Raw genomic sequence first — 17114 nt, forward strand, 5'->3', positions numbered from 1 at the left:
ATAGATAACAAAACAATAATAGGAGGTGACTTCAACACCACTTTCAACAATGGATATAGATCATCCAGACAGAAAATTAATCAGAAACATTGGATTTGAACTATACTTTAGACCAAATGGACCTAACAGACATATACAGAATAGTTCATCTAACAGCATCAGAATATACCTTCTTTTCAAGTGCACATGGGACATTATCCAGAATAGATCATATGTTAGGTCATGAAACAAGTCTTAGAAAATTTAAAAAGATTGAAATCATACCAAGTGTCTTTTCTGAGCACAATGGTATGTGAAAGTAGAAATCAATAACAGGAGGAAAACTGAAAAATCCACAAATATGTGGAAATGAGACAATACACTACTCAACAACCAATGAGTCAGAGAAGAAATCAAAAGGGAAATAAAATATCATGAAATATATGAAAATGGAAGCATGATATGCCAAAACTTATAGGATGCAGTGTAAGCGGCCTAAGAGGGAAGTTTATAGTGATAAATGCCCACATTAAGAGACAAAAAAGATCTCAAATAAATGACCTAACTTTACATTTCAAGGAACTAGAAAAAGAACAAACTTTTTTTAAGGTTAGCAGAAAGAAGGAAATAACAAACACTATTATTTTCCTATTGAAATACACCTCAGTGGAAGCAAATAGTAGATTATAGGAAATTTCTCTGTATTAAGGTACTCCAGCTAATGCATGCAGGAGAAATGAGAGCACTTAAATATCACTATTGCATAATCATTAAAGAAATGCATCTGGGCAATGATTATGAATAGTTACTAACATTCCCCCCAAAAGAAACTATAAATATGTGAATCCTAATACATAAACACTTAGGAAATCTTGTCAAAAACTGACGCTGATCAAAACTCCAACTCTAACCAGATTACAGGAAATATAGACAGAAGATATATTTAATAGCACCACAAGAATGCCCTTATCATTCTATACTGGGATTAAAATAAAAAAAGAATACGTTCAACAAGAGTGTCAGTAGGATATGCTATAAGACTAACCCCCTGGTTTATTCAACTGATAAATTGTAAGTATAAGAAAAAAGAAAAGAGAATGTAAAATCAAAAGGAAATTAAGAGAAATGTCAACCAAATGTGTGGATGGTATTTCATTCCCAATTATGGTAAACCAACTGTAAAAATAATAGGAGACATTTGGGGAAATTCGAACATTGACTCAATAATTGATGATATTAAGGAATCATTTCTACATATTTTAGATATCATAATAAAATCATGGTTATATATTTTTTTAGATCTTTAATTTTTTTGTACATTTAAATACCATTTGTTTTGAAATGGTTTCTCTAGTGTCAAGAATTTGCCATAGTACAGTGAGTTCCTGAGTCTACTTCACCCAGCTTCTCCCAATGGTCAGCATCTTATAAAATCAAAGAACATTATCAAAGCCAGATATTGAGTCTGTTACTAATGAAACAAGAGGTCTTATTCATATTTCAAAATTTGTATTTATTTATTTATTTATTTATTTATTTATTTATTTATTTATTTTTACTAAAGTTTATCCTTAAACGTTCAATAGGATCCAAGACAACACTTTATTCTAGCAATAAGTGATAACAGATGTTATGGCAGGGAATCCAGATGTTTAAACAGAAATGGAATTAAGATTCACCATTGCATCAGGCAGGAGAAACAGCATCTTTTGGCCAGTTTCTTAATTCCACCTAGGCCCAGGGGGCCCTTCCCCACAGTCTTCACTTTTAGCTGCTCAAGTATTTTTCTGCTCTTCTTTATGTTTCAGCTTGAATGCCCCTTCCTCATCCATCTCCTTGGCCTACTTCTTGGGCTGCTTCAGGGCTTTTTGCAGCCTTTGTGGCCAGACATGGTGCCTGCTGCCTTCTTCCTCAGACCCTGCCATGAGAAGTGGAGCCATATTTCACAATTTTTATATACTCTCTCTGTTAATGTATGGTCCCACGAAACTTTATCACACTATAATAGGTTTATATAACTACCACAGAAATCAGAGTGTAGAATTTTCCCATCACCAGAAACATATTCTCTGATATTATCCCCGTGAAGTCACACTCTTCTGATCCTAGTCCCTGGCACTGATCTGCTATCACTATAATATTCTCATTTTGGAAAAAAAAAATTCATTTTGAAAATATCAAATAAATAAAGTTATACGGTACATAATACTTTCAGATTGGCATTTTTAACACAGTTGTCAGATTCATACAAGTTGATGTTTGTATCAAATAGTCTGCTCCCCTTTTTACTACAGTATATCCATACAATGAAATAGTACTGAGTACTATTTACTTTTTACTGAGTACTATTTCATTGTATGGATATACCGTAGTTTGTTTATCCATTTGCCCATCAGAAGGTGTTTGATCATTTCCAGTTTTGGCTACTACAAACAAATTGCTATGAATATTTATGTACAGGTTTTTGAGTAAACATAAGGTTTCATTCCAAGGTTAACATCCCAAAGTGTGATTATTGGATTATATGGCAAATGAATATTTTACAGTTTCTTATAAAGTTAATTAACAATAAAACTAGTTTATAAATGTGATTCTTATAATGTATCTGGACATTTGTAATTCTGAATTACTCTGTTTTAAAAATAACAAATAGTTAACAAAATAAAAGTCTTGGAAAAACTTGTTCTTTGTTGGTTTCAGTCCCATTTAACATTTTTATTTTGATAAGGTAGAACTAAGTTATCTCTGTCACTTTCAAAGATCACTGCAAATGAAACCACATATAAAGAACTTTTACCTCTTTGGCTTCTATTACTTGTGTATAATTCCAAAGTAATTGAAACTCTTAACTTCCAAAGAGTAATATTCCAAATTTCATTGAAGTAGCATATCTTTGTAAGAGTAAGGGTATCTTTTTATGGTTAATCTCTTGTTTTTATATTGAATCATTGACTGATGCTTCATATGACTTTCAGTATTTATATTCATTACCAGATGTATTTGATTCCATACACACATAATGAAAGCCATGAGTCTGGAAACATATGGTGACTGACACTACCTCAGACCTGTGAAAAAGACAATCCCTATCTTTAAGAAGGTTAAACTCTAATGTCAACAATGTGTGATAATAAGTGTGACAATAAAAGGCACAGCTAAAGCACAGAAGAAGAAATTATTTCTTTTAAAACACGAAAAATAAATATTAATATAACAAAATAAAGTTAGGACTAACTTGGTTGAAAGTAATGAATTTAAAAAACATGCCGATTTAATCATTAAACATATATCAATAAAGATGAAAATTAGTTTACTTTACTTTTATTTTTTAAAAAGATTTTAATCATTTACTCATGAGAGACACAGAGAGAGAGAGAGAGAGGGTAGAGGGAGAAGCAGGCTCCATGCAGGGAGCCCAAGGTGGGACTCGATCCCGGATCTCCAGGATCATGCCCTGGGCTGACGGCAGGTGCTAAACCACTGAGCCACCTAGGCTGCCCTACTTTTATTTTCTATAGTACTGTATTTCAGCTCTATATAGTTTTTGAAGCTTTAAATTATTTGTAAATAGGCACAATAAAAAGTTATACCATTAATATTTCTTTTATAACTGTAGAAGTACTATAGTTAGCTAGACTTTGTGTTCATAAAGGCCAGCTCAGGGGATGGTTTTATTTCTAAGCCAGATGGACGAATGCCCACCTACTGAGTCATCCAGACCATTTCCTGCAGTAGTTGGTTTTGACTGTAAATATTCTCATGTAAATACCTACAGGGCCAACTCAAATTAGATTGTTAGATGTCAAAACATCACAGTTCAGTAAGATATTTGCAGGACACCTCCCTCATTGTCTCTGTAGACACAGAGGGCATAGACAAAGTGGCAGGTGCCTAAAATAAAAGGATTTATAAATTCAGCAGAAGTGATCTCCCTTGTATGCCTTATCAAAAAAACCACTCATTTTAGCATTAACTCAGGTGATCCATAATCATATTTATTTTATATAAATGAAAGAGGCTTTCAAAGTGTTCATTGACCTGTAACTTTAATGAAATATAGACCCTAGAATAAAAAATTTGTTGTAAATGTGGTTAGTTGAGTATCAAAATGTTCTATATGAAACATTCGATGGTACCATTTCCTCACATTCATATATGTGAGGTTTAAAGTGTTTACTTATGTGTTAAACAAAATGCTTCTGAGGAAGACTTAAAAAGCAATTCAAGGTTTTAGAAAATTATATAATTCATGCTTGCATCGTTTTTCCATTTAAGATATTATGCAAACAACATCTAAGCTATACATTTTTCTTAATTATTTTTTTTCACCCAGTGGCTACATCATAATCCATATTACGGGTATACCAGAAAGTACTTAATTAATGAATATCTTTGACATTTTAGTTAATACTACCTAAATATTAAGATAATTTCAATTTTTGGTATGATAAACAACACCATAAATATCTTTTACATACATAGTTGTTCATTTGTCAAATTGATCTCTTTAAAAATTTAATTAAATGAAAACTTAATCAGTTAAAAATCCACTCAAATTTAATACCTTTAATAAATATTGACAAAATGCCTTCAAAAGAGATCTTTTAGTTCTATACTCAAACTAGTAATCAATTAGAGTAAGAATTTCACCATTTTTATGAATATTAGATTTTGTAAATTTTTAAAATATTTGAGCAAAATTTTATTTCATTTTCATTTTTTTGATAACTTATAAAGTGGTACCTCAACTTCATTTATTGTTATTTGTATTTCTTTGTGCAATGACTGGGATGTATTTTGATTCCCTTGAAGAAATTTTTTGCTCCTATTTTTATAACAGTTATCATCAATATTAACTGTCTTTCTTGGGTGTGGCAGGTTGTTTCCACCTTTGCCATTGTGCTAATACATACTATCCAGGATCCTAAAGGTCATAGACATGTGTTCAATTTGTGTACTTTTTGCTTTTTGTTGAGATTATTATTAGGCATTACATTGCTTCAATCACAATTTCTAACTAGATTTCTTTTATGGATGTTGATAAACTACAGAATCTTGCTTTATTTTCTCTACCCACCTCCCATGTTACTATCAATAATGTATTAGGAGACACTCTTAGAATTTGAAGAGAAGATATTTGAAGCAAATATTTTGTCTAATATTTTCAAGTCAGAAAATTTTCTGTATTTTTGTACTTATGTGCAATGTTTCTCCAATTAATTTTTGCCTATTTTTTCAATTTTATCATTCTCTATTTTTTTAAGATTCACTTATTTAGTAGCACTTCAGTAAAAACTGATTAACTTCTCAGTTAAAATAAAATATTTATCTTTGCTAATATTTCTTGTAATACTCAATTTCAGAGCTTTTTCCCTTAAAGAACAGTTTTACTTGAATTGTCTGTTATATAAAGCTATTAATGAACTAATTATAGTTAATTCAACGCTATAAAGTAATGAGTTAAATGATAACTACTTTTTTATGCTTAAAATGGGTGGCACAAAGGGAAGAATAAAGCTGTAATACACAAAATCTATTATAAGAAATGGTGGAACCTCAAATATATATATTTGCTGATATATACATATTATTTGATTAGAACATTATAAAAGACCTACTGTGCAGATACATTATAAAATATAAATGACATACTATACAAATTCATAAGCATTAAAATATTATAAAATAAATATTAATTTTATATGTAAACTGACTTAAATATAATTTATGAAAATAAAATATATAATAGAATGTATTGTATATCTATTTATAATATAATAAATACTTATAAGCATAGACATATATAACTAAAAGATTCTGCATCCCCAATTCTAATGTGTGCACCCGGGTTGTTTCCCCTCACCAACAAGTACTCTGACATCAGCTAAGTATCCTATTGTTCACCTATTCTGATACTATCTACCTGGAGATAGCACCAAATCCCCGGGTTAAGGTCTCAATTCTACCCCTCCACACATCTATACCCCTGCCCCCCAACATTTCAGTTGGCATCTGGGCCTCTAATTGAACAACTATGGATGGAGTTTTCAACAACCCCTTCCTTGGGTTTAACAAAACTCAGAGAAACATTCTACTTGCCAGATTATCAGTTTATTACAAAGATATATAACTCAGGAACAGCAGGATGGAAGAGAAGCTTCAGACAAGCCATGGGGAAATATCAAGGAGCTTCCATGTTGTCTGAGTGCACACTCTCCCCAAATCTCCATATATTCACCAACCCAGATGCTTTTTGAACCCTGTCCTTTTCGGTTATTCTGGAGGCTTCATTACATTGGCATGATTAATTAAATTATTGGCCTTAAGGAGTTGAACTTAATTTCTAGCACCTTTTCCCTTCTCAGAGGTGTTTGTGTTGGGGGAAGGTGGGAGTGAAAGTTCTAACCCTCTAATTACATGGTGACTCCACTGGCCACCAGTCTCCCTTCTTTAGGTGATTTTTGGGTCACTTCAATAACATAATGAACGATACCTTTGTCCTTTCCATCAATTAGGAGATCTCAAGGGTTTTAAGAGTGCTGTGCTAGGAGTAGAGTGAAATACCAAATATATTTTTCTTATTAATCACACTATTATAATAATACACTATTACAATAAATATTTTATAATATTTAACATGTATAGTATAGTTAGAGATAAATATTAATCAAAATACTCAAATCTATGTTTATCTCACTGTTATAATAAAAATATAGAAAAAGTGGAATTAACTTGGTACCTACTTAACATATTGAGAAGTAGAAATTGAGAAGTTAGAAAAGCAGGGGGCGCCTGGGTGGCTCAAGAGTTGAGCGTCTGCCTTCGGCTCATGTTGTGATCCTGGGATCAGGGATTGAGTCCTGCATCGGGCTCTCTGCATGGATCCTGCTTCTTCCTCTGCCTATGTCTCAGCCTCTTTCCCTCTCTGTGCCTCTCATGAATAAATAAATAAATCTTTTAAAAATATTGAGAAAAACAGGGGTTATATGATATTGATATTTATGATAAAAATGTATATATTTGGTCTTTGTCACTGCTCCTAGCACAGAGCTCTGAAAACTCTTATCATTTCCTCAATAACAAGAGTGATAGGAGCATCTTTTATTACAATGTTTGGTCTTTTGTCCTCCATTCCTGAAATAGCTCCAGTACTGTAAAAGTGAAAGGAGTGCCTTTGTTTTTCTTAGCAAGCCCCTTTCAACCACACCTGAGTTTATGTTAATGGGACGGTTTTTGGGGAGTCCCTAGATAACCAATGGGATATAGAGGCTGGTTATCAGAAAAATCAATCATGTGATTAGAGAGTTGGAATTTTAAGTCTTACCCCCTAACCAGTGGGGAGGAGATGGGGGCTAGAGGTTGAATTAATCAATGGTCGATCATTTAATAAACTGTGATCATATAATTAGAGTTCCATAAAAAAATCCCTAAAGTATAGGGTTCTGAGAGCTTCCAGTCTGGTGAAGGTATGAAGGTGCTGGCATGCCTGAAGATGGCTTGGGAGCTCTGCACATTTCCCTTCCTTCCCTTACACCTTGCCTTCTGCATTTCTTCCCCCTGGCTGTTCTTAAATTTTATCTTTTTATAATAAACTGCTAATCTAGTAAGTAAACTGTTTTCTTGTGTTCTCTGAGCCACTTCAGGACATGCTACGCCCAAACATAGCAACTTAGTGTCTTAAATATTTTAAGCTGAAGGAATTTCTTAAATTGGCAGAATCAGAAAGGTCACACTATCTGACCTCTATCCCCTTGCTTTTTTCCCTGAAAGTAGTCCTAACATTACTATGTAAAAGGTACCCTCCCTTTCCCTCTGTACAAACAAATCTCATTAAATTAAACCTTATTTTCCTAGTTTTCCACCATTTATGTCCTGTAGTCTAAATCCCTTTGTCTTGCCAATCCCTCACAAATGTATTTTTCTTTGTTTAAAAAGTGTAAAAGCTTCCTACTCTGGTCCTTCCTCTAGTCTTCATTCTCTTATGAAGGTTCCCATGTACATGTACACATTTAATAAAATTTGTGTGCTTTTCTTTTATTAATCTGTCTCTTTCAGTTTAATTTTCAGACCCAGTCAGGGATCCTAAGAAGGATAAGGACAATTTTTTTCTCTCCTACTGGAGATAGAAGAAATAGTAGTGTTTTACTTTTGTAAATTAATTCATAGATTCCCTGATTTAATTAAGTGTTCCTTCTATGTCCATAGCTGATAGTTACATGGACTTATCTTTAAGGCAGTTTTTAGGATGTAAAGAAAAATTGTGCTCCCAAAATTTAGTAGACCAAAAGATCAGTATTCATGATATTTCTAAATAAATTGAATTTATTTGATCACTGACATGTATCAAAAATTTTTAATTCATGCAAGATTGAAATTAAGAAGCTTTGCAAAAATACAACAGATATCATTTTGAGGACTCTTTCTATTAAGCTATATATCACAAGTATGCACTACTAAGAAGAGTTCTACAAGACACTCTTGGGGTTATAGCCTAACTTATTCTCAAACTTCACTGATTTATTTCTCAGAGGCTTTCACCAAGTTTTGATTGTCAAGAGTAATGGGCTCTCATTTTATTTATTAATTTCAATATCCTTGATGCGCAGATGTTATATACATTTGTCAAAACACCTTGAAATATATACTTTAAGTGAGTGCAGGTAACTGAACACAAATTATTTCTTTATAAAGTGAATATAAACCAAACTTGTGTATATACTCCATATGGATACTGCTATATGAACATCACCTGTCTTCCTTGCATCATCTTAAATCATATATACATTTGTAGTTCACTTTTCTCTTCTATTGAATTTTTAGAGGGAATATTTTATAGCACTGAGCATTTCCTCTTTCTTGATACCCAATTCTCTCTTTATCATCATTTTATAACTTTCTTTTAGATTTCTTCTAAGGTATTAGGATGTGATCTTTCCACTCACATTTAATTGGGATTCCAAATTATTAGTCTCATCTTTCTAAACTTTAAATCCTTTTGTTAGACAATTCATTCAAAATAAATGAACCCAAGTGTTTTAAGATGTATTGGACTAAACTGATTTTATTCAATTTTTGTATAAATACACTTGTGACAAATGCTATGAGGTCATATTAAAAAAAGAGAAAACTCTCAGCAGGTTAAATTAATAGAAGGATAAATCAAATTGACTTGCTAACCTTTAATTTTCATATCTCAGACTAGGAATTTCTGCCTACCTTAGGTTGTTAGGAGGATTAAATGAGATATTATTAAAAGCATTTTGTAAATTATGTAGAAAAGAATGTTTCAATACATCCTTTTCATTCTAATCAGCCCTTCAACACACATCAGATAGCATTTCTATGTAGGAGCCCTCACTTCTTGGCTTGGATTTCCCACACTGATTCCCATCCTGTGTGATTCTCATCCCAATCACACTTGGGCTCCAATATTTTTTGGCAGACTATTTTGTATAGAATGGATGATATCTTTATCCTGTTCAGACTTAGACACCTGTGCAGGGATACACTGATGCAACTACATTAATGTCCATCAACTGTGAACATTCTAACATTCACCCAAGTTCTGGCTGCCCATGCTAGATCACCCAACTATATGAATGCTCTGATAATTCCACTGAGGTCCCAACATCTCCACTAACCATTAGTCCTTCTAATCAGATGTCATTATCACTCTTCTTAGACATCAACATCTGACTCTACAAGACAATTATTGTATACTATATTTACTCAATATCAACATTTTTAGTGTTTTTTTCATTCATTTTGTAGATCCAAATATTCATCTGGTATCATCTTTCTCCTACTTGAAGAGCTTCCTTTAATAATTATTTTAAGTTAGATTGGCCAGATTACATGCAAAAACTCTACTCCTTTAAAGCTCCATCCATTGCAGAAAATGAGTTACACACTCGGTGAGATTGCCTGCCATTGGAATGTGGCATTTTCTTGACTGAGCATTTATTAGTTCTCTATAAACCTTTGATTGTTGTGAAATTCCTACAAGTTCAATTAGTTTCTGATTGTTTTTGATGTTTCTTTTGGGGAACTACGATTTGGATTTTCTTAGTTCACTAGTTTATTTGTTTTATTTTTGAATTATAAATTTAGTTTATTTTTATTTAGATTGATGACTAGTGTGAGTGGACTTGTTTTAAGTGGCTTATTAGGTGCTTTCTACTTTGCATTGTTTTATTTCTTCTTTTGTTGTTTTCTGTTGGAATGATTACATTTTACTTACCATCTTCCCCTCCTTTTTGTCTTTTAAAAAGTATTTTATTTATTTATTTGAGAGAGAGAGAGCACAAACAGGAGGTAAGGACAGAAGGAGAGTGAGAAGCAGACTTTCTGCTAAGCAGAGAGCCTGATGCAGGGCTCCATCCCAGGACCCCAAGATCATGACCTGAGCCTGAGCCGAAGACAGATGCTTAACCACCTGAGCCATGTAGGTGTCCCTCCTTTTTGTGTAGAAACTATACATTTTAATTCTGTTATTTTATCAATTATACTTAACTGTGTGATATGTTCATTTACTTAATAATGTCTAACATGAGGCACAATCTTTAAAATTATCCTGAAAAAGGCAAGAAGTTTAGAACTTTTTTCATCCCTCATCATTACTTCCTGATGTATATCAGTGCTACTAATTCAGTTCTACTTTGTTTTTGAAAACCAATTATAAATATTACTTTATATAATCTATGATGTAGATTTACCTAAATGTTTTTTAAGTTAACCAACTAGTTGCTCACATTGTTTCTATTACATAATTTATTTCTTCCGAAAATGTATTCAACAAAAATTTTCTGAAAAAAATGAGTAAGATTCAATCTCTATTTAGCTGAAAATAGCATTATTTTGCTTTCCCTAAGATGATAATTTAGTTAGGCATACAGTTCTCAGCTTACTTCTATATTTCCCTTTATTCAATATTAGTTTGCCTTCTTTCATTCATTATTGAAATATCTATTGTCTACTTTGTATTATGTTATTTTAAGTAAAAAATGGACAAAAGTGAACAAGACACAAAAATGTCAGCTCTTATGAGCATTCCATGTGGCAGATAAACATTAGACAAAGAAAATATGACATGTTAGGTCTGCTTGTGAGGGTTAGAAAACTCAAAAGTTTTTGTTTTTAAAATGTGTTTCATTACTATAAACATCAAAAAATTAAGAACATCTGAATAAACAAAATATTTGATCTCTTTTCTTTCTAGAATTCTGTTTATATTTTGAGTTTAATAATTGATCCTTCGGCATCTATTATTATTTAAAATAATGCATGATCTCATTTTAATTTTTTGGAACTACAATTTAGTGTCTGATGGACCTCTTTTTTCTACTAATATTTCTTGATGTCATTTCTATATCCCTTATTTTATGGTCTATTTAAACTATTCACTCTTATATTCCAATTTACTAATTTTTTCTTTAGCTATATCAGTTCATTTTTATACTGCATTTTAATATATATTGATATTTAAATTTTTAAGTAATCATAGTTTTGATATTATTAATTTCAATAGTTTTAGTTATTTTTTGTCTCTCCATGTTGATTTTGTTTTATCTTGTCTTTCAGTTAAAGTTTGTATAAATTTTTAAATGTTTCTTTTTGTTTCAATCATAGCTACAAATTTATTTATTATTTTTTAAAGAATTTATTTATTTATTTGACAGAGCAAGAGAGAGCAAGAGCACGATCAGGGATTAGTGACAGAGGGAGAGGGAGAAGCAGGCTCCCCACTTAGCAAGGAGCCCAATGCTGGAGGACTCTGGGATCATGACCTGAGCCAAAGGCAGATGCTTACCTGACGAAGCTGCCCAGTTGCCCCCATAGTTACATATTTTAAAAAGTTATCCTATTACCTAGGCTCAAGTTGTGACTTTAATCACTTTATATGCTGTGCAGTGTCAAAAGTCTTTCAATCGTGATGAAATATTTATTCCTTTTTAAATAAGGTTTATTTTTGACATAAGGATTTCCAGAATATGCAGATAATGAAGACTCTAAACTGTCTTGAGAATCAAGATTGTGGTTAAGCTTTTCAGGAAAAACATTTTCTTTTCTCACCCAGAATTCTGGCTTAGACTTCTCTTTAACATCTCTTTGAGCTATCGGTTCATCCTTTCACAGATGGCATAGCACTTTGACAGTAATAGATTTATACAGCAGTATTCATTCTAAATCCTTGTCTCAACTGGGCCCAAGGACTTATCATCTGTCTCTGAATGGAAGTAAAAACCAACTGCCTAGGTTACCAAGTTCAACCCTCTTTATCTCCATCCAGGAAACTCCAACAACTGTCTCTTCATGATCTCATTCAAAATTTCTTCTTCATTGTGGGCTTGTGCATATTTTCTTCATTCTTGGTCTTCTTTCTTCATTTTTTATTGTTCTACAGATATACATGTCAAACAAAATTATTTCCTCTCACATCTCCAACATTAGCTATATGTAGTCTTATTTGTGTATCTGTGTATTGATTAATTGATTGATAATTTAATAAGTAAATGCCCATGGATGTACCAATTTAGGATGTGAACAACTTCTGCACATCTCCTAAAGCACTCATGCCATAAGTTCCATGGGATTTGTATCTAAGAGCATGATTACTGGGTTGAATTGAATGTGAATGTTCAATTCTATGTAATGTCAAGCCATTTTCAAAAGTATTATTAATATATAAGATTGTCCTTACCTATATATTTTTTAAAGATTTATTTATTTATTTATGAGAAACAGAGAGAGAGAGAGAGGCAGAGACATAGGCAGAGGGAGAAGTAGGCTCTCCACGGGAGCCTGATGTGGGACTCGATCCTGGATCCTGGTATCACGACGTGAGCCAAAGGTAGACACTCAACCACTGAGCCACTCAGGCATTCCTATATTTACCTATATGGTCTTTTACCTTTGGTATTATCAGAATTTAAATTTTTGCCAATCAAAATGTACATAAAATGCTGCATGTCATTATTATCTTCATTTGTATTTTCCTGATTACAAATAAGTCTGAACATATTTTATACATGTTGTGTGTGTATATATATATATGTATATATGTACATATATATATACACACACACACACACAAACATACAATTTTACATATAGTGTGTGGGTAGCTGTAAATGAACATACAGATACAATAACATATATATGTATACATATGTGTGTATGTATTTATTTGGTCTCATGTCTTCCTGTTTCTATCAAATGTATTTTCACTGTCTTCTGTTTATTCTTCCACTTGTATCTTTCCTTACCCGGATGACTTATAGGCATTTTTTATATATTATTGATACTGAGTCTTCATAAGTTTTTGTGTACTGCAAATATCTTTTTATGGTCCCTAATGTGACTTTTCACAATCTTTAAGTTTTCTTATGATGTACAAAAGCTTTTATCTTTAATAGTTAAATTTATCAAACTTTCATATAGCACAAAGTCTTAGAAGTATTTGAATCTAACATGCTACTATTGAGATTCTTGAAAAGATGAGGTTTCAGATTTCTTACCAAAAGTTTTTCAGTTTCTTTCATGACCTGTGGGGGAAAACATACACAATAGCAGTATTCATTTAATTCCACTGTTAAAACAGTTTATTTTTTGTTCCAAAGTGAGTTAATGATGAAGCATTTGCCTGTGTGGGCTTGACAAAGCAATCTGTCTCTGTGGGAAGCTTCCTCAGGACTATCAAGAAACGTGAACCCCTGAAGATGCCTCCTTTTTACAAACCCTATAGTTAGCCTGAATGCTAGACCTAGATTCCTGGATCAATTCCAATTTGGAGAATATGCAATGCTTACTAAAATTCCTTCTGCAGTTTGAATGCAATACTGAATATTTCTTCATTTCTCTTCATAAAGCCTCCTTCAATGTGATCCCACATCTATTAAATTATATTTTAATCTCCAGGGTAGATGTCTTTCAGTGTTGCCCATTATTTCTCATGACATAGTCAAAATAAAAGTTTTGTTGTATCAAAAATAAATGTGTAGTTTGAACACATTCTTATCTTGTTTTGCCAATATGGATTTACTATCACAAAGCCTTCAGATAATGTTGCAGATATGATTACTGATGCTGAAAAAATATGATTATATGCTGGCAAAAGCTTCAATTTTAAAGGCTCAGGTCTGGATCAGCACAATTTGTGTATTGTATAAATTGGGTATAAGATTCAGGTTCACATAGTTCTCTAGATTTGACTATCCTCGGACAAGGCAAAGAACATGCAAATACTACTTTCTAAACTGGTTATCTGCATCAGTGTAGATCATCTATAGGACCGAAATTCAATATTAAAATGCATAAATAGCGACTTTATAAAGTACTATCCCACTAAGGTTATATACAGAAAGCCAAAATTGTGGTTTGAAAATATTACAGGGGTTAACTTAACAATTGAATTTGACTGACTTCATGACCAAGTCTACTGAGAACACAGAATAGGATCATTATGGCAGTCAAAACTGGACATTTTATACATTTATTCATACATTGCCTATATTTTGAATTTATCAATAAGTTTTTAACCAGACATATAATATATTCGTCTATGGAGTCTTTAGCAAATGCATAAAGTGGATTCATGCATACTTCACTCACTGTATAAAACTGCTTAGACATGAAAAGAAAATTTCCTTAAATGTTAAACATTTTAGAAATTAACCCATTTGAAAAATTAGAACCTCTGAAGAAATGAGACAAACGTGTTAAATTTGAGAATCTTCTTATACAATTGGGCAGTACTCAAAATGATTTTCAGATTAATAATAATAATGATAATAATAGTCTATAATAGGGCTTTTTAAATGTTTTCTGGTACAAGTAGGGCAAGTTTAAACAGTATAAAATATTTCCCTTGCTTGCCTGGAACTATGTAAATCTTAAATAAAACACAGGGAAATAATTTTTAGTCAGGTACCCCTATATTTGGTCAAAAAAACCTGTTACCAATCTTATTCTGATGAACATATCAAAGTGATTGTTGTATGCCCCCATCTTTTCAGAAAGCATATGTTAAACAGGGCAGGCAAAGATAAACTTTAAAAGGATTCACTTGTCCTAACAGCCCATCTGTTTCCTACTCCCCGCAGAGCACATCTCTTTTCTGGGGTCCCTTTCAGGTGTGCTCTTACCTTATGTAACACTCTCTTTATTGTAAGTTCATGCTGTGACCCTGTCAGAATTGCTACAGCAGGGGTGACCTCAGTAATGACCATCCACAGCCTGCCAAGCTAACTTGGTCAGTGTTAGCTGATTAAACTTTTAACAACATCCCCTGTGCGATAAAGGGCAAAATGACAACTTTGCCCATCGTCAAGGTGTCTGTATAATAAACTAATTAGTAAACCACACAGTCTGTGGAGCTTTTAATGAGTGCTATCGGCTGGCCTCTGTAATAAAAACCCAGTCTGCCCCCTTTTGGGATTCAATTAAGGCACAGACTGTCATATGCTTGGTCTAGCTGATCAATGAATCCATTCCGACCTTTGTCGGAGCTGTTTGCAAGGTCAGTGGCAGTAGTGAAGAAAGCCAGCTTGGTAAAGGAGACATACCCAACAGCGGCCGACAGGCTCCAAGTCCAGTTGTTAATATCCTTGTGGTCATTTGACATCAGCAGAAGTTTCTCTCATTCAAAGGTTAGCTGAAAGAGAAGACAGCAATGAAAAAAATATATTGGTTTTTTTTTTTTTTCACAGAAAGGTCCCTCTGTTATTAAAAAATGATCATTAGTCTGTTAACATCTACTTTTACCTTGCGGTATCTCCTTTTTCTTCACCCAGTGGAATATTCTATCCAATTTTTGTTCTTCCAAATATGCCTATTGATTTAATTCTTTTCCAGATGTGAAAACAAATGTAACCTTTATAAAATGTAGTCCTGTTTTTTATGTTTCAAGATGGTGAAGTTTTAGAAAGGAATTCAATTAGGAAAGATGTTATTACTTATTAAAAGTCCTTGATGTCAGAAAAGTTTTTTTATAATAAATTTTTAATATTCCATATTTCCAGGTACTGCAAGATTCTTCAAGTCTTTATCTCAAATGTAACTTTTTTCTTAGCAATTTGAGCACCTTTGCATTTATATCTACTAAAAAATATTATTCTGAATTTGAAATAGTAATTTTTTTAATACTTAAATGATGATTTAATGAGAACAAGAATATATCTGGCCATTTGAAGTATAGTAAGTTAAAGAGAAACAAAACATGTGTAAGTATTATAGATTGGCATATCCAGACTTAATATTTTTGGGTTTAAGAATAATCCAGAAGACCTATGGGAGTTAGCAATCTATAACTTTATTGAGAATCCAAGATTGATAGGCTTTGCTGCCAGGCTGTGAGATGGAAAACCACTGAGCTAGTGAGTGTAGAGAACGATTCGACAACCACAACCCAAAGTGACACTATTGTTGCATATGCAGTGTTGAAAGGCCCTATGGAATGTCACTATTTATAACTTGATATAAGGTCAAATATATTTTATATATGCTTTTTGGGATTTTGAATATTTGCATATTTTTAAAAACCAGAACTCTATATTTTATTATTTTCCATAAAATAGACATTTATGTTCAAATTAGGTTGAGATTCTATTCAAATTGAAAAAATTTTAAATCCAACAATTTTTCTAGAATTTAAATAAAAATTTAAACACATACAACAATTTTTAACAAATGTATATTTGCACAATAAATTGAATGCAATTAAAATTGAAAAATATTGAGTACAGTCTTTAAATATTAAAAATGAACATACCATGAGATCCAAAAATTATCTTATAGTCTATGCTACAGAAATAATTATACGGCTACAGAATATACAATTACTAAAATATTTACCACAGAGGGTTTTTTTTTAATAAGATACAATTGTCTAAAAGCTAAATGCCCAACAACAGGAGATTATGTATAAAGAAACAGCATGTTCACTTAGCAAAATACCATGTAGCCCTTAGAAATCATGATGTAGAGCCTATAGTTATAGTCATAGAAAAGTATTCATAATATCAGTGAAGAAACCAGTGGAAAACAATATGATTCAGTTTTTGTAATATCTATTTCATAGCATATGTATATATAAATATTTCATAATATATGTATATAATGTATAAGTATATTAATAT

At 32.2% G+C, this 17114-nt stretch overlaps 1 long non-coding RNA gene across 2 annotated transcripts in view; it reads right to left on the reverse strand.

The window, feature by feature from the left end:
• Positions 1–1555: 1555 nt before the first annotated feature.
• The window catches only part of LOC140616864 (uncharacterized), a 183805-nt gene continuing 168246 nt past the window's right edge, over positions 1556–17114 (reverse strand). The window contains exons 4-6 of one of the 2 annotated variants that reach the window (XR_012017190.1): positions 15543–15631; positions 13497–13523; positions 1556–1897 (exon numbers count right to left, since the gene is read on the reverse strand). This is a non-coding gene — a long non-coding RNA (uncharacterized lncRNA). The remainder of the gene's footprint in view (positions 1898–13496; positions 13524–15542; positions 15632–17114) is intronic. The other variant, XR_012017193.1, reaches the window with a different exon arrangement.

The sequence above is a fragment of the Canis lupus genome, chromosome 25, assembly GCF_048164855.1.
Source record: "Canis lupus baileyi chromosome 25, mCanLup2.hap1, whole genome shotgun sequence".
Taxonomy (NCBI): domain Eukaryota; kingdom Metazoa; phylum Chordata; class Mammalia; order Carnivora; family Canidae; genus Canis; species Canis lupus.